This window comes from Chiloscyllium plagiosum, unplaced genomic scaffold (assembly GCF_037043375.1).
Source record: "Chiloscyllium plagiosum isolate Xiang-an unplaced genomic scaffold, Cpla_swu_hap1 HiC_scaffold_24, whole genome shotgun sequence".
Taxonomy (NCBI): domain Eukaryota; kingdom Metazoa; phylum Chordata; class Chondrichthyes; order Orectolobiformes; family Hemiscylliidae; genus Chiloscyllium; species Chiloscyllium plagiosum.
In genome coordinates this window covers 47,883,907-47,902,864 of record NW_028270162.1, presented here as the reverse complement: position 1 = coordinate 47,902,864, position 18,958 = coordinate 47,883,907, and positions in this window count along the sequence as shown.

Sequence of the window (18,958 nt, the reverse complement as noted above, 5' to 3'; positions counted from 1 at the left end):
GATTCATTTAAGAAAGAGTTGGATAGAGCTCTCAAAGATAGTGGAATCAAGGGTTATGGAGATAAGGCAGGAAGAGGATACTGATTAGGAATGATCAGCCATGATCATATTGAATGGCGGTGCAGGCTCGAAGGGCTGAATGGCCTACTCCTGCACCTATTATCTATTGTCTATTGTCTATTGTCAATCCCATGGGATTTAATTTTAGAAATTAATCTTTTATGTGGGACTTTGTCAAAAACCTTCTGCAAGTCCAAATAAATCAATCCAATGCTTCCCCTGAACAACTCTATTTGTTATATCCTCAAAGAATTCTAATAGATTTTCCAAGCATGATTTCCCCTTTGTAAATCCATGTTGACTGTATCTGATTCCACCACTGTTTCCTAAGTGCTCTGCCATAAAATCTTTGATAATGGACTCTTACCCACTACTGACATCAGACTCACTGGTCTGTAATTCCCTGTTTTCTCTCCACCTCCCATTTTAAATACTGAGGTTAGCTACCCTCCAATCTGTAGGAACTATTCCAGAGCCTGAAGAGCCTTGGAAGATGACCACCAACACACCCACGATTTCTAGGGCCACAGGTCGTTCTGTTATAACATGCATTTCATTCATGCAAATTCGCTGTAACACAATTGACAAATTGGGGACACTGTTTCTAAAGGACAAACTATTAAAACGTAAGCTGGCTGTAACATGATTACATCAGCAACACTTTAAGCACTGTTTTTAGAGTGAGATTTTTCTATAACACAAGTAACTTCCTTAAGTATTCTGCATTGTAAATGATCAGACCCTAGGGAGTTATCGGCCTTTAATCCTATCAATTTCTCCATCACCATTTCCCTACTAATACAAATTTGTTTCAGCTCCTCCCTCTCATTAAACCCTGTGTTCCTCGTACTATCTGGTATGTTATCTGGTAATATCTGGTATGTTATCCATTCATGAAGACAGAAGCAAAGTATGAATTTAATTAATCAGCCACTTCTTTGTTCCGCAATTATAAATTCCCCCATTTCTGACTGTTAGAAACCTACATTCATTTTCACCAATCTTTTTTGTGTTTACACACCTATGGAGACTTTAACAGCAGTGCTTACGTTCCTTACAAACTTACTCTCACACTCTATTTTCTTCTTTTTGGTAAATCCATTGGTCCTCCATTGCTGAGTTCTAAACTGTTCCCAATCCTCACGTCTATTCCATCTTCCTGCCCCTTTTCTGGCATCTAATATCATCCCGAACTTCCCCGACAGGCCATGGTTTGGTCACTGTTCTCTTTACATTCTTACACCAGACAGGAATAAACCATTTTTGTAGTTCACCAACTCCCTCTTTGAATGCTTGTCATTGCTTTCAGTGACACTTCCCAAACCATCACAGCCAACTCCACCTTGTCCCATCATGGTTTCTCTTATTAAGATTCAGAACCCTGGCGTCAGAGTCAACTACCTCGCTGTCCATCTTGATAAAGAATTCTATCATATTGTGATCACTCATCCCCAAGGGGTCTCTCACAATTACATGAGCATTTATTCCTTTCTCATTGCATAGTACCCACTCTAAGATGGCCGATTCTCCAGTGGGTTCCACAATGTATTGGTCTAGAAACGTTCCCATATATGCTCCTCCTCTACCGTACTGTGACTAATTTGGTTCACCCAATCTATTTGCAGATTTAAGTCACCCATAATTACAGGTGTTCCTTCACCACTTCATCCCTGATTTCCCTTTAATGTCATTCCCAACGTCACCAGTACACTTTGGTTGTCTATGTACCACTCCCACAATGTTTTTTGCCTGCTGATATTTCTCAATTCTACATTGTCTTTCCTCAATATTATGTTTATATCTTCTTTAACCAGTACTGCAACTCCACCACCTTTTCCTTTGAGTCTGCCCCTTGTAAGTACTGAATACCCCTGGCTGTTCAGTTCCCCTCCTTGGTCACCATGCAGCCAGGTCTCCGCAATCCCATTCATACCCATCCCCTTCAGGGGGATTTGGGTGTTTCACTGCAAAAGTGGTGGTTAGGGCTGTCTTCAATGGGAATGACAGAAGGGGAGGGACTAAGCAAGGTGAAGGTGAGTGGCATGGCTGTACCTGGTGCTGGTGCAGGTGGGTGAAAGGTGGGGAGATATTTTGAGAGAGTGAGGAAGCGGTGCGGATGGTTGTGGGAGGTGAGAGCAAGTGAGGAAAGATGTTTTAGCCAATAGTGACAGTAAAAGAGCATGAGGCTTAGACCATAAGACACAGGAGCAGAAATTAGGCCATTGAGTCTTTAAGGTCACCCCTCAGCCTCCAGCGCTCCAGGGAAAACAGCCCCAGCCTGTTCAGCCTCTCCCTGTAGCTCAAATTCTCCTACCCTGGCAACATCCTTGTAAATCTTTTCTGAACCCTTTCAAGTTTCACAACATCTTTCCGATAGAAAGGAGACCAGATTGCACACAATATTCCAACAGTGGCCTAACCAATGTCCTGTACAGCCGCAACATGACCTCCCAACTCCTGTACTCAATACTCTGACCAATAAAGGAAAGCATACCAAACGCCTTCTTCACTATCCTATCTATCTTTCAAGGAGCTATGAACCTGCACTCCAAGGTCTCTTTGTTCAGCAACACTCCCTAGGACCTTACCGTTAGGTGTATAAGTCCTGCTAAGATTTGCTTTCCCAAAATGCAGCACTTTGCATTTATATAGAGGTTTACAAAATTATGAGGGGCATGGATAGGATAAATAGACAAAGTCTTTTTCCTGGGGTCAGGGAGTCCAGAACTAGAGGGCACAGGTTTAGGGTGAGAGGGGAAAGAGTCCTAAGGGGCAACTTTTTCAAACAGAGGGTGGTACATGTATGGAATGAGCTGCCAGAGGATGTAGTGGAGGCTGGTACAATTGCAACATTTAAGAGGCATTTGGATGGGTATATGAATAGGAAGGGTTTGGAAGGATATGGGCCGGGTGCTGGCAGGTGGGACTAGATTGGGTTGGGATATCTGGTCGGCATGGACAGGTTGGACCGAAGGGTCTGTTTCCGTGCTGTACATCTCTATGACTCTATGAGCCTGCACTGTCATTCAATTGTGGCTGCTCAGTGTCTCAAACCCATTCTCCTGCTTTCTCCCTGTAACCCTTGATTCTCTTGACAATCAAGAACCCATCTAACTCAGTCTTAGATATACCCAATGACCTGGCCTCGACAGCCTTCTGTGGCAGTGCATTCCATAGATTCCCCACTCTCTGGCTGAAGAAGTTTCTCCTTATCTCCGTTCTAAAAAGTTTTCCCTTTACTCTAAGGCTGTGCCCTCGGGTCCTCATCTCTCCGACCAATGGAAACATCTTCCCAACATCCATTCTGTCCTTACCGTTCGGTATTCTGTAAGTTTCAATTAGATTCCCCCCCTCATCCTTCTAAACTCCATTCAGTATTGTCCCAGAGTCCTCAAATGTTCCTCATATGTTAAGTTTTTCATTCCTGGGACCATTCTCGTGAACCTCCTCTGAATCTATTCCACGGCCAGTACACCCTTCCTGAGATATGGGGCCAAAACTGCACACAATACTTCAAAAGTGGTCTGACCAGAGCTTTATAGAGCCTCAGAAGTACATCCCTGCTTCTATATTCTAGTCTTCTCAAAATAAATGTCATCATTGCATTTGTGTCCCTAACTATTGACTCAACCTGCAAGTTTACCTTGAGAGAATCCTGAACTAGAATTCCCAAGTCTCTTTGCACTTCAAACCTCTGAATTTTCTCCCCATTTAGAAAACAGTCCATGCCTCTATTCTTCCTACCAAAGTGCATGATCTCACACTTTCCCATGTTGTACTCCATCTGCCATTTCATTGCCCATTCTCCTAACCAGTCCAAATCCTTCTGCAGCCTCCCCACCTCCTCAATGCTACCTGTCCCTCTACCTGTCTTTGTATATTCTGCAAACTTAGCCAGAATGCCCTCAGTTCCTTCATCTAGATTGTTACTGTATAAACTGAAAAGTTGTGGTGCCAACACTGAGCCTTGCAGAACACCACTTGTCACCGGCTGCCATCCTGAGAAGGGCCCCTTTATCCCCACTCTCTGCTTCCTGCCCGACAGCCAGGCTTCTATCCATGGTAGCACCTTGCCTCTAACACCATGGGCCCTTATCTTACTCAGCGGCCTCCTGTGCTGCACTTTGGCAAAGGCCTTCTTGAAGTCCGGGTAGATAACATCCATTGGCTCTCCTTGGTCTAATTTGCTCACTATTTCCTCAAAGAATTCTAACAGATTTGTCAGGCATGACAAAACCATGCTGACTTTGCCCTATTTTACCATATACTTCCAAGTATTCAGAAATCTCTTCCTTCACAATGGATTCCAGGATCTTACCCATGACGAAAGGTTAGGCTAATTGGTCCATCTTTTGCCTTACTCCCTTTTTAAACCGGGGTGCCATGTTAGTGAGATTCCAATCCTCTGGGGCCCTTCGTGACTCTAGAGATTCCGAAAAGAGAGTTGGGAGGTTGGTGCAGTAGCAGAGATAGACTGAGTGTGATGGATTGGAGGGAAGAGGGTGGCACTTACACTGGCATAGCAGAGGACGTCATTGACGTTCTTTCTGTGTTGTCAGCCATTCCTCTGCATCAGAGAAAAAGTGCATACCCAGGTGGTGACCTCAGACCAGGATGCCAGGGCATAGTGGCTTGGCGTGCTGTTCTGGCCCTCCTGTCCTTGACCAGAACCTCCTGACCCTGGTGAGGGAATCACAGCCATCCTGGGACATGTTCAGACTCTGTCCTTGACTGAGCTGGGCAGCTTCAGAATGCCAGTGCTAGCCCGGGTGTAAAACAGACTTTCAAAGATGACACGGGCGCAAGGGATGGCAATCTTTTGTTGGGTACCCACCGAGCAGAGGGTTGATCTGGGAGCAGCTGGGGGTAAGATGGTGCTGGAATCATCCGTGAAAGATGCCATAGAGGAAGGGTAGCTAATTCTGGTGACATTTGGTAAGATACAGACGGAGAGCTCCCTAGGCCTTGGGACAGATAGCTCAACACAAGATGCACTTCACCAAAAACCATAAGGTTCAGCCCAAGGTCTTTTGCTGAGTGGAGTGAAGGCAGGAAAATGGAGGTGAGTTGCAAATGAACTATATCATTAAATGATGGAACAAGAATGAGAGGCTGAATGGTCTCTTCCTCATGCCATATTCCAAATCTTGCTCACCTGAAGATCAATAGTCAGGCATGTCATTGTTGGTCAGTTTTTTTATTGTCTGGTTTGCTGCTATACTATCATCTTAGCTTCAAGACAGACTGGTCAAGAAGAAAAGTTAGCTGCCTTTAGACTTAGACTTCAAAGTTACCCAACTTATTATACATTTATACGAAAAAAAAATCATAGATAAACTACACTCTGACTTATAGTTACATCAGGGAAAGTTTAATCTATCTCCTTTGTGTATTCATGTCAATGTGCTCTCTCAATCTTTGTGTTCTACTGTAGTCCAGCAGAGACTGAGCTATTTATGCTATTGTGCTATTTATACTCAGTGACTTGCAGTTCCGTAATTTCATTGCAAGGTTGCTCCAGGGTGCCGAAGCCCTCCCACAGCAGTCAGTGCCAGCAGGGGCAGTAATGGGTGAGTTCACGGAGATGGACGAGCAGAAGAAACATTTGGTCAAACTGATCCAAATTCCGGCCAAATTCCATCTACAAGTTCGCTGACAATGTCGCCATTGTAGACCGGATCTCAAACCACAACGAGACAGAATAGAGGAAAGAGATACAGTGTTTGGTGGCCTGGTGGAAGGATAATAATCTCTCCCTCAACGTCAGCAAAACGAAAGAGCTGATCATTGACCTCAGGAAGCAAGGTGGAGGGCATGCCCCTATCGACATCAGTGCAGCTGAGGTGGAGGTAGTCGAAAGTGTCAAGTTCCTTGGAATGATGATCGCCAGCAATCTGTCCTGGTCCACTCATGTTGATGCGATAGTCAGGAAAGCACAGCAATGCTCTACATCCTCAGGAGGCTAAGGAAATTCAGCACGTCCATACTCATCTCAATTTTTATAGATGTACCACAGAAAGCATTCTATGTGGATGTGTCATGACTTGGTATGGCAACTGCTCTGCCAGGACAGTAAGAAACTACAGAGAGTTGTGAAAACAGCCCCGTCCATCACACAAGCCAACCTTCCATCCATTGACTCCACTTACACTTCTTGGCGCCTCAGAAAGGTCACGCGCACCCCTCCCACCCCGGTTATAAACTCTTCCAACCTCTTCTGTCAGACAGAAGATACCAAAAGCTTAAACACATGGACAAACAGATTCAAGATCAGCTTCCTACCTGCTGTTATGAGACTTCTGAATGGACCTCTCAACTTTTAAATTTAGTGTTAGTCTCACTCTTTGTGCATCTTCTCTGCAACTGTAACATTGTATTCCTCGCTCTGTTCTAATACCCTAATGCACTCTGTATGGTATGATCTGCCTGTACTGCATGCAAACCAAAACTTTTCACTGTACCTCAGTACATGTGACAATAATAAATCAAATCAAAAAACTTGATCTTCAACCATTTAGCCTCCAAGACAATCTCGACATCTTGACCATGGGACCTTTTCCATCCACAAGTGTTGTGCATTTGCTGACTGCAAACCAAAAAGCAAAGTGAAGACATTAGACAGAGAAATCCAAGAATTCATCCCAATGTTCCACCTTGTTCTTCCTCAAGTGTCAATGTATCTTCAGTGGCAGTGTTGCAGGAGGGAGTCAAAGGAGCTGGTTTGTGGTGGAGAGACATTGATTCTGGAAACGTCATAAAGGGTGACCCATGGACCTGACAATGAGGTGGTGAATGAACTTTGTTGGAGAAACAGATGGCGGATTAACAAGGGGTCAAGCTCCCAGCTCTTGGTGACTGTTCACTGATCATTGCTCAAAGACTGAAGGTCTGTTCAGGCTCAGTTCGAGTACTCTCCACAGTCAGATAACCAGCTCATACATAGAGAGCAAAACTCAACACGAGGGAAACATAACAGAGAGAGTCTCCACATTATACTCCTTGCCCAATATACCCACACCCATAGCCCGAGTAGTTTGCTTCTGTTGATATTTTCTATATTTCATCCATCCTTAACTGCTTTATTGTGGTGAGCTTCTTCTGTGAACATCTGCAGCCGATGTGCTGCAGGAACACCCACAGTGCAATAGGGAGGGAGCTCCAGGATTTTGACTCAGCAACACTGAAGGAAAGGTAATATATTTCCACGACAGGATGGTGAGTGGCTTGGATGGGAATTTGTAGGTGGTGGTGTCTGTTGGCCCTGTGCTTCACTGTGGTAAAGATCATAGGCATGAAAGGTGCTCTTGAAGGACCATTGGTGAATTGCTGCAGTGCATCTTGTGGATGGTACACACTGTTGTCCCTGTGCATCAGTGATGATGGAGGTGAATGGTGGAAGTGGTGGATGGGGTGCCAATCAAGCAGGCTGTTTTATCCTGGATGGGCATCGAACTTCCTGAGTGTTATTAGAGCCAGGCAAGGGGGGAATCTTCCATCACAACGCTGACCTGTGCCTTATAGATGATGACGGCTAAATGAGAAAAAAGAAGTTGTATCAGGAAGGTCCAGGTTTATGGTGTTGGGACAAGGGGTAGGTGATCAGTTGTTCCCAGGTAGTGGGTTGGTGTTTTAATGATGTTACTGTTACTGCAGTTGGAAGGATGGCATTAACCTGCTTCATGTGTTTAACAGTGACTGACAGGGCCAACAGCCACAGGCAAGAGGCAGACAATGTTGGTCAAGAGTAAAGTGTGAGTAGTGCCTTCCCGCTGGACCAGGAGAGGATCAGGAGTGTTTCCCCAGACTCCCCCTGCTCCTGAACTATCAAACAACACCGTCACACTCCCCTCACCCTCACCCTCACTCTACCCCAGCACAAGTCAGGGGCCAGATCTACTGATCGTGGTAATGCTGGATTCCAAAGCCTATCAGTCAGACTGGCTCCTTCACAGGAAACCTTCACTAACAAATGGCACACACCATGGAGTTTAAACTCTGTATCTAGTCTTTTCCAAAACAGTGATCTGTTTCTGACTCCGATACCTTTGCTGTCCATAACTGAACAGCCTCCTTAAGGGTTGAGTAAGGCTGGTTGAGTTGTAAATAAAGATTCCCACTTGGTACACCATGCCTAAGAAGCACCAGCAGTTATACACTTCTTTTTTTTCACTTGCCTTCCCCTTCCCTGATGGGGTGCAATATCGGGATTCATTGGATAACCATATGGATGAAATGGAATAGTGCAGGTTAGATGGGCTTCAGATTGGTTCCACAGGTCGGCCCAACATCGAGGGCCGAAGGGCCTGTACTGCGCTGTCATGCTCTATGTTCTATTTGTAGCTCGGACTCCAGCTCCTCAACTCAGTTCTGAAGTTCTTCAAGCTGCAAACACATCCTACAGATTCCTGGATCACCTTGGAGTCCCCCCCATCGCCCATTGGAAAGTTTCTGGTTCAGAGGAGATTCCAAATGGTAGATGGTTAATGCAACACTGCCAGAATAGTGTAACATATATAGTCAGCAACCTAGACTCTCCGTCTAAGGGAATCAGCCAGTGTTTGCATCCAGTTTTATATAGTTTTGCCAAACTATAGTCAACAAACTAAATGGGGTGGATCTTCCTCCTTTCTGCTTTGTTAAACACAAAGAGATCCACACACAATCTTGACTTCCCTGTTTTGTTTGGGAAGAATTATTAGCCCTGATCACCATTGTGTCAATTGTTTCAGGAAGGGTTTTGAATCAGGTTATCCAAGTGAGATTTTACATTATCTCCCCATCAAAGGATGGGACATTCCCAGACAATGTAGTCAGCACTTTTTGGTAGATTAATAAAAACTCCTGCTTCAATTTGCCTAAACCTTTGAATAGCCTTGGAAATTCTTGCTGAAATTCACTCTATTCTTCATTCTAATTGACAAATACATGCATTTCTGCTCAACAATTAGGCATTCAGATCCCTCAGATTATATAATGGTTCACTGATATTTCAACCTCTGTGACGAAGCCTCATGGTAATTTGCACCAGAAAGTCTGTACCTCCTGGATGTTGGAGTTTTATATTAGCCGGTCAGACCCTCTCAGAGGCAAGGAGGAGATAGACAGGACTGCAGATGCTGGAGATCAGTCGAGAGTATGATGCTGGTGCAGGTCAGACAACATCCGACGAGCAGAAGAATCAACGTTTCAGGCATAAGCCCTTCATCAGGAATTTTTGGACTGTTCCTTGAGCCTGACAAAATGACAGGCATAGCTGGGTCCCATATGGGTGTCCATGGCTACCCCTTTGGTTTGGAGGAAGTGGGAGGATTGGAATGCGAAGTTGTTATGGGTGAGGACCAGTTCAGCCAGGCGGATGAGGGTGTCATTGGAAGGGTACTGGTTGGGACAGTATGAGAGAAAGAAATGGAGGGCTTGGAGGCTTTTGTTGTGGCGGATGGATGCGTACAGGGACTGGAGGTCCATGGTGACGATGAAGCATTGGGCACCAGGGAAATGGAAGACTTGGAGGAGGTGAAGGGCGATGGTGGTGTCCTGAATGTAGGTGAGGAGTTCCTGGACTAAGGGGGACAGGACATTGTCAAGGTATGCAGAGATGAGTTCAGTGGGGCAGGCGCAGGCTGAGACAATAGGTCAACCGGGAAAGCCAGGTTTGTGAATCTTCTGTAGGAGGTAGAGTCGGGCGGTGCAGGGTTCACAGACATGAGATTCGAGGCTGTGGATGGGAGATCCCCAGAAGTGATGAGGTTGTGGATAGTCTGGTCTGGGAGATGATGGTTTGGTGATAGGAGGTGAGATTGTGGTTGAGGGAGCAGTAGGAGACAAGCCTTCTCAGAGGCAAGCTGTCTACCAGTATTCAAACAGCTCTTGTTGCAAATTTCAACTTTGCTTTAAAGCCTTGCACTTTCAAAGAGATGGTCCAGAATGTGTTTGACCTCCCCAAGAAACAATATATCTTGACCTTTTAACATTTCACTGTTATTTTGCAGGACATTTCCTTTGTCTTTGAGCTGATGAAGATGCTGTTAATTTACGATATTTTCCAAGTGTCCCCAAGTGGCCACACTTGCAGCAAACAGCTCCTACTGCTGGCCATGCAATGAATTGCAAATCCATTTGAAGCCACACTTTGTAAAACCAACTATGGTCAATGACACTGACTCCTGATATTGTAGTGTTCTTTCGAAAGGGAGAATGTACCATCTTGAAATTAGAAAAATCTTCGACGTTTCCTCACAATTCTGGCTGATTTTAGCCCTGATTTCTGGCCACACAGCAAATTGAATTGCCTGTTCCAAACATTAAACTTCCTTAGACTGCTACACAATCTCTAATTGAATCATCACTCAAAGCTCCAAACCTGTAAATCCTGGTAGACGATATAATCTACCAGATAGGCTTCTAAAGATTCTTCCAAAAGCTGCGATGGCTGATTAAATTTCCCCCATTTCTATCATTAAATTTCTTTTGGAGTTGAAGTGAGAGTCAATTGATTTAATCTGTGTATCATATTCTATAATGCTTTCTTCTACATTTTGACTTAGAAGAACATGATCAGCTATTGGACCTACACTATATAAACATATGAAGACTTGATTGTGCTGCTCCATCCAGTATAAGCCGGATGCTGTTCTTTTTGCTGAAACTTTTCCAGAGTTTCCACTTCTGAATTGATTTTGCTTTGATTTTACTGTCATGTGTACTCAAGTACAGCAGTAGAGTGAAATGTGTAAAATGACGCCACACAGGGTACAAGTGAGACGACCACACCGGGCCAAAAGATCACCACTCCAGGCCAAGAGACTGCCATAGTGGACTGGGAGACCACCAAACCCAGCTGAGAGACCGCCACACCAGACTGAGACACCGCCATCCTGGGCTGAGAGACCAGCCCTCCAGGCTGACAGACTGCCACATCAGGCCAAGAGACCGCCATGTCTGGCCAAGACACTGCCACTCCGGCTGCGAGATCACCACACTGGGCCGAGAGACTGCCACACTGGGCCCAGAAACAGCCGTATCTGGCCAAGAGACCACCATTCTGGCCTGCCAATCCAGGCTGAGAGATCACCACACCGTGCCGAGAGACCACCACTCTGGGCTGATAGACCACCTCATTGGGCCAAGAGACCATCACGCCAGGCCAATACACCACCGTAGTGGGCCAGGAGACCACCACACCCAGCCGAGGGACCACCACACCCAGCCGAGGGACCACCACACCAAGCTGAGAGATTGCCACTTCAGTCTAAGAGACCACCATACTGGACTGAGAGACAACCACACCGGGCTGACATACCACACTGGGCCAAGAGACTGCCATTTTGGGCCAAGGGACCGCCACACCGGACTAATATACTGCCACACCAGGCTGAGAGACCACCTCGTCGGGCTGAGAGACCATTATTCTCGGCTGAGAGACTGCCACACCGGGCCTAGAAACAGCCACCTCTTGCCAAGAGACCACCATTCTGAGCCGAGAGCCCACCATTCCAGGCTGAGGGATCGCCACACCTGGCTGAGAGACCACCACTCTGGGCTGAGACCACCACACTGGGCCAAGAGATAGCCATGTCTGGCTAAGAGACTGCCACTCCGGTATGAGAAACCGCCACACAAGGCTGAGAGACCGCCTTCCCCTGCCACCGCAGGAATTGCAAAACCTGTGTGCACACCTTCCAAAACAGGCCCAAAGGGTCCACATGCATAAACGTTTCACCTGCACATCCACACGTCATTTATTGTATCTGTTGCTCCTGATGCTGTCTCCTCTACAGCCTTCTTGCAGAGCGCTTCAGAGAACATCTCCGGGATCCCCACACCAATCAACTCCACCGCCCCGTGGCTCACCATTTCAACTCCCACTCCCACTCTGCCGAGGACATGCAGGTCCTGGGCCTCCTCCACCGCCGCTCCCTCACCACCCAACGCCTGCAGGAAGAACGCCTCATCTTCCGCCTCGGGACCCTTCATCTCCATGTCATCAATGTGGATTTCACTAGTTTCCTCATTTCCCCTCCCCCACCTTACCCCAGTTCCAATCTTGCAGGTCAGCCCTGTCCTCATGACCTGTCCTACCTGCCAATATCCATTCCCACTGATCCGTCCCATCCTCCTCTCTGACCTATCACCATTACCCCCACCTCCATCCATCTATTGAGCTCTCAGCTACCTTCTCCCCAGCCCCACCCCACTCCCATTTATCTCTCCACCCCCTGCGGCTTCCAGTCTCATTCATGATGAAGAGCTCCGGCCTGAAACATCGATTTTTCTGCTCCTTGGATGCTGCCTGACCTGCTGTGCTTTTCCAGCACCACTCTAATCTTGACTCTAATCTCCAGCACCTGTAGTAGCCACTTCTGTCAAGAGATTACCATTCCGGACTGAAAGACCACCCCATCCAGCCGAGAGCACCACCACACTGGGCCGAGGGACCACCACACTGGCCTGAGAGACCGCCACACTGGGCCGAGGGACCGCCACACTGGGCTGAGAGACCACCACACTGGGCCGAGGGACCACCACACTGGGCCGAGAGACCACCACACTGGGCCGAGAGACCGCCACACTGGGCTGAGGGACCACCACACTGGGCCGAGGGACCACCATACTTGGCCGAGGGACCACCACATTGGGCCGAGAGACCACCACACTGGGCCGAGGGACCACCATACTTGGCCGAGAGACCGCCACACTGGGCCGAGAGACCACCACACTGGGCCGAGGGACCACCACACTGGGCCGAGAGACCGCCACACTGGGCCAAGGGACCACCATACTTGGCCGAGAGACCGCCACACTGGGCTGAGGGACCACCACACTGGGCCGAGGGACCACCATACTTGGCCGAGGGACCACCACACTGGGCCGAGAGACCACCACACTGGGCTGAGGGACCACCACACTGGGCCGAGAGACCACCACACTGGGCTGAGGGACCACCACACTGGGCCGAGAGACCACCACACTGGGCTGAGGGACTAGCCACACTAGGCTGAGGGACCACCACACTGGGCCGAGAGACCACCACACTGGGCTGAGGGACTAGCCACACTGGGCCGAGAGACCACCACACTGGGCTGAGGGACCACCACACTGGGCTGAGAGACCACCACACTGGGCCGAGGGACTAGCCACACTGGGCCGAGAGACCACCACACTGGGCTGAGGGACCACCACACTGGGCCGAGGGACTAGCCACACTGGGCCGAGGGACCGCCACACTGGGCCGAGGGACCGCCACACTGGGCTGAGAGACCACCACACTGGGCCTAGGGACCACCACACTGGGCCGAGGGACCACCACACTGGGCCGAGAGACCGCCACACTGGGCCGAGGGACCGCCACACTGGGCCGAGGGACCGCCACACTGGGCCGAGAGACCGCCACACTGGGCCGAGAGACCGCCACACTGGGCTGAGGGACCACCACACTGGGCCGAGAGACCACCACACTGGGCTGAGGGACCACCACACTGGGCCGAGGGACCGCCACACTGGGCCGAGGGACCGCCACACTGGGCCGAGGGACCACCATACTTGGCCGAGAGACCGCCACACTGGGCCGAGAGACCACCACACTGGGCCGAGGGACCACCACACTGGGCCGAGAGAACGCCACACTGGGCCGAGGGACCACCATACTTGGCCGAGAGAACGCCACACTGGGCCGAGGGACCACCACACTGGGCCGAGAGAACGCCACACTGGGCTGAGGGACCACCACACTGGGCCGAGGGACCACCATACTTGGCCGAGGGACCACCACACTGGGCCGAGAGACCACCACACTGGGCTGAGGGACCACCACACTGGGCCGAGAGACCACCACACTGGGCTGAGGGACCACCACACTGGGCCGAGAGACCACCACACTGGGCTGAGGGACTAGCCACACTAGGCTGAGGGACCACCACACTGGGCCGAGGGACCACCACACTGGGCTGAGGGACTAGCCACACTGGGCCGAGAGACCACCACACTGGGCTGAGGGACCACCACACTGGGCTGAGAGACCACCACACTGGGCCGAGGGACTAGCCACACTGGGCCGAGAGACCACCACACTGGGCTGAGGGACCACCACACTGGGCTGAGGGACCACCACACTGGGCCAAGGGACTAGCCACACTGGGCCGAGGGACCGCCACACTGGGCCGAGGGACCACCACACTGGGCCGAGAGACCACCACACTGGGCTGAGGGACCACCACAATGGGCCGAGAGACCACCACACTGGGCTGAGGGACCACCACACTGGGCTGAGAGACCACCACACTGGGCCGAGGGACCACCACACTGGGCCGAGAGACCACCACACTGGGCTGAGGGACCACCACACTGGGCTGAGGGACCACCACACTGGGCCGAGAGACCACCACACTGGGCGGAGGGACCACCACACTGGGCTGAGGGACTAGCCACACTGGGCTGAGAGACCACCACACTGGGCTGAGAGACCACCACACTGGGCCGAGAGAACGCCACACTGGGCCGAGGGACCACCATACTTGGCCGAGAGAACGCCACACTGGGCCGAGGGACCACCACACTGGGCCGAGAGAACGCCACACTGGGCTGAGGGACCACCACACTGGGCCGAGGGACCACCATACTTGGCCGAGGGACCACCACACTGGGCCGAGAGACCACCACACTGGGCTGAGGGACCACCACACTGGGCCGAGAGACCACCACACTGGGCTGAGGGACCACCACACTGGGCCGAGAGACCACCACACTGGGCTGAGGGACTAGCCACACTAGGCTGAGGGACCACCACACTGGGCCGAGGGACCACCACACTGGGCTGAGGGACTAGCCACACTGGGCCGAGAGACCACCACACTGGGCTGAGGGACCACCACACTGGGCTGAGAGACCACCACACTGGGCCGAGGGACTAGCCACACTGGGCCGAGAGACCACCACACTGGGCTGAGGGACCACCACACTGGGCTGAGGGACCACCACACTGGGCCAAGGGACTAGCCACACTGGGCCGAGGGACCGCCACACTGGGCCGAGGGACCACCACACTGGGCCGAGAGACCACCACACTGGGCTGAGGGACCACCACACTGGGCTGAGGGACCACCACACTGGGCTGAGAGACCACCACACTGGGCCGAGGGACCACCACACTGGGCCGAGAGACCACCACACTGGGCTGAGGGACCACCACACTGGGCTGAGGGACCACCACACTGGGCTGAGGGACTAGCCACACTGGGCTGAGAGACCACCACACTGGGCTGAGAGACCACCACACTGGGCCGAGAGACCACCACACTGGGCTGAGGGACCACCACACTGGGCTGAGAGACCACCAAACTGGACTGAGAGACCACCACACTGGGCTGAGAGACCACCACTGGGCTGAGAGACCACCACACTGGACTGAGAGACCACCACACTGGGCTGAGAGACCACCACACTGGGCCGAGGGACCACCACACTGGGCCGAGAGACCACCACACTGGGCTGAGAGACCACCACACTGGGCCGAGAGACCACCATACTGGGCTGGGAAACCACCACACTGGGCTGAGGGACCACCACACTGGGCTGAGAGACCACCACACTGGACTGAGAGACCACCACACTGGGCTGAGAGACCACCACACTGGGCCGAGAGACCACCACACTGGGCTGAGGGACCACCACACTGGGCTGAGAGACCACCACACTGGGCCGAGAGACCACCACACTGGGCTGAGGGACCACCACACTGGGCTGAGGGACCACCACACTGGGCCGAGAGACCACCACACTGGGCTGAGGGACCACCACACTGGGCTGAGGGACTAGCCACACTGGGCTGAGAGACCACCACACTGGGCTGAGAGACCACCACACTGGGCCGAGAGACCACCACACTGGGCTGAGGGACCACCACACTGGGCTGAGAGACCACCACACTGGACTGAGAGACCACCACACTGGGCTGAGAGACCACCACTGGGCTGAGAGACCACCACACTGGACTGAGAGACCACCACACTGGGCTGAGAGACCACCACACTGGGCCGAGGGACCACCACACTGGGCCGAGAGACCACCACACTGGGCTGAGAGACCACCACACTGGGCCGAGAGACCACCATACTGGGCCGGGAAACCACCACACTGGGCTGAGGGACCACCACACTGGGCTGAGGGACCACCACACTGGGCCGAGGGACCACCACACTGGGCCGAGGGACCACCACACTGGGCTGAGGGACCACCACACTGGACTGAGAGACCACCACACTGGGCCGAGAGACCACCATACTGGACTGAGAGACCACCATACTGGGCTGAGAGACCACCACACTGGGCCGAGGGACCACCACACTGGACTGAGAGACCACCATACTGGACTGAGAGACCACCATACTGGGCTGAGAGACCACCACACTGGGCCGAGGGACCACCACACTGGGCGGAGAGACCACCACACTGGGCCGAGAGACCACCACACTGGGCCGAGAGACCACCATACTGGACTGAGAGACCACCATACTGGACTGAGAGACCACCATACTGGGCCGAGAGACCACCACACTGGGCCGAGGGACCACCACACTGGGCCGAGAGACCACCACTCTGGGCCGAGGGACTGCCACGTCAAGCCAGGAGAAGAAAAAAGAGAGAAGGAAAAGAAAACACAAAAGTAAAGAATAAAAGAGAGAAGAAAAGAGGAAATGGATGGAGCGGATGATCTCCATCTGAAGTGTCCTGCTCCACCGCCATCCTGGCTGTCTCATGAGCTTTCTGCATTTTCAAATGATTGAGGCAATGGAGATGTTTTAACCAGCACTCCCACCCCTCAGCACTGTTATCTCTGACTGATCTGGTGAGCACTCAGGACATTTTCTCCCCTCTTGAAGTGTTCTAATTCTTTTTCTTTTCACTCTTCCGGAGTGCTGCTCGTTCCCAGCCAGGTTTTGACATCTCCTTTATCTGTGTCTGTCAGTATTTTCGTGTTGGACAGCTCTTTGAGCACAGAGTTACCTACCTCCCCCCACTCCTCAACTGGTGGTAAAGATCAGATCTGCCAGAAAATGCAGCCAGAAATCGAGGACCAATAGCTTTTAAGTCATGAAATTGGGGCCTTCTGTCCCATATCTGTGTATATTTAGATTACATTACAGTGTGGAAACAGGCCCTTCGGCCCAACAAGTCCACACCGACCCACCGAAGCGAAACCCACCCATACCCCTACATTTACCCCTTACCTAACACTACGGGCAATTTAGCATGGCCAATTCACCTGACCCTGCACATCTTTTGGACTGTGGGAGGAAACCGGAGCACCCGGAGGAAACCCACGCAGACACGGGGAGAACGTGCAAACTCCACACAGTCAGTCGCCTGAGGCGGGAATTGAACCCGGGTCTCAGGCGCTGTGAGGCAGCAGTGCTAACCACTGTGCCACCGTGCCGCCCACCAGGATTTTCATCCAGGACACAAGATTTGAGCCAGTGCCTTTAAGTATCACACAAGACTGTGCTCCTCATGGTACCTGACTGGCTGTAGAGTTTATTGGTAAGCCTGGTGGTCATGAAAGGTGCTATTGCAATGCAGGCCTGTCTGCTTTCAACTTACCTTTGCCACAATGGAGTCAAACAGCGCCATCTACTGGAACTGTTCCAAACTCGAACTTGTTCTCCCCCCTTCCCCCCACTCCCCTGCTTCCAAAGCCAGTAAAGCAGCATCAAGCTGAACAGGAAATAGATTATTAAAGATGCCTCCTGGGAATAGACGCCTGGGTTTTGGGAGTTTAAAAGGAAATACAAGAAGCTGCCCAATTTATATCCGCACTGTTTGAGAGCTATTTCAAACAATTGGCAATCAGCAGTTATTTTTTCAATCTGATGGCCTGCCAAATCTAACACTTTTTCCCAACAGGTTTTAACTAAATTGTAATAAAACTTTAATAGCTGACTATTGCAGTGCTGCTAACAGCTCTGACATCTGATATTACAAACAATAAGATATCTGCTTTGGCTTATAGCTTTCGCTTTTATTGCTCTTAAACTACTTTTTTGTTTGCCTTGTGTGGGCAGTGTGTCACAGTAACACGCAGGATCTTGCTGAAATAGAATGCACTTTGTTTTACATCCCCCTAACTCCCTCCCCAAAGGTGCTGAATCTGCATCCTGATTGCAATGACACCCCTCTCCTCATCCTCCCAGTGCTGAAGAAGGGTTACACTCAAAACGTTGACTTCTCCACCTCCTGATGCTGCCTGGCCTGCTGTGTTCTTCCAGCCTCCTGTCTCTCTCTCCATCTGCAGCCTATGCAGTGTCTGTTCACATCCTGATTACCAAAGGGTCACCTGCAGGCTGCCTTTACTGCACATTTTGTCTTTAGTTGTGGAAATTAAAAAGCCAGCGTGGGTGGAAGTTGCAGTGAGGCTGTCAGACCATCATTTGCAGCAATTTGCAGATTGTCCACCACATTTCAGACAGTAGCACTCTCCCCTCTCTGACGCTGTGGTTTCAGGTCCCACTCCAGGCCTTGTGCTGAGGGGAATCAGAGCTGACCCTTTGAGTACAGTCAGGCTGCACTTGCAGAGGGACCAGGTTTCCGGTGCAAATTTAAATTGAGACACCCCCCACCCCCCCAACAAGTGAATGTGAAAGATTCCATGGCACTACTTAGAAGAATTGTAGAGAATTATCAGTGGTGTCCTGGTTAATATTTATTGTGGTTATTTACTTATTGTTATGTTTTATTTATATATCGGAGGTTGGCCTTTGGCTCCAGTAAGTGAACATTAAAAGTTTTATAATCTAGAGAGGGGAGGAGCAGACATTTCTAACACCCTACAGGACAATGTTGCTCTGACACCACTAGGGCTTTACTGATGACCAGGCCCCTCGTTACCATAGTGATCCATCATATTATA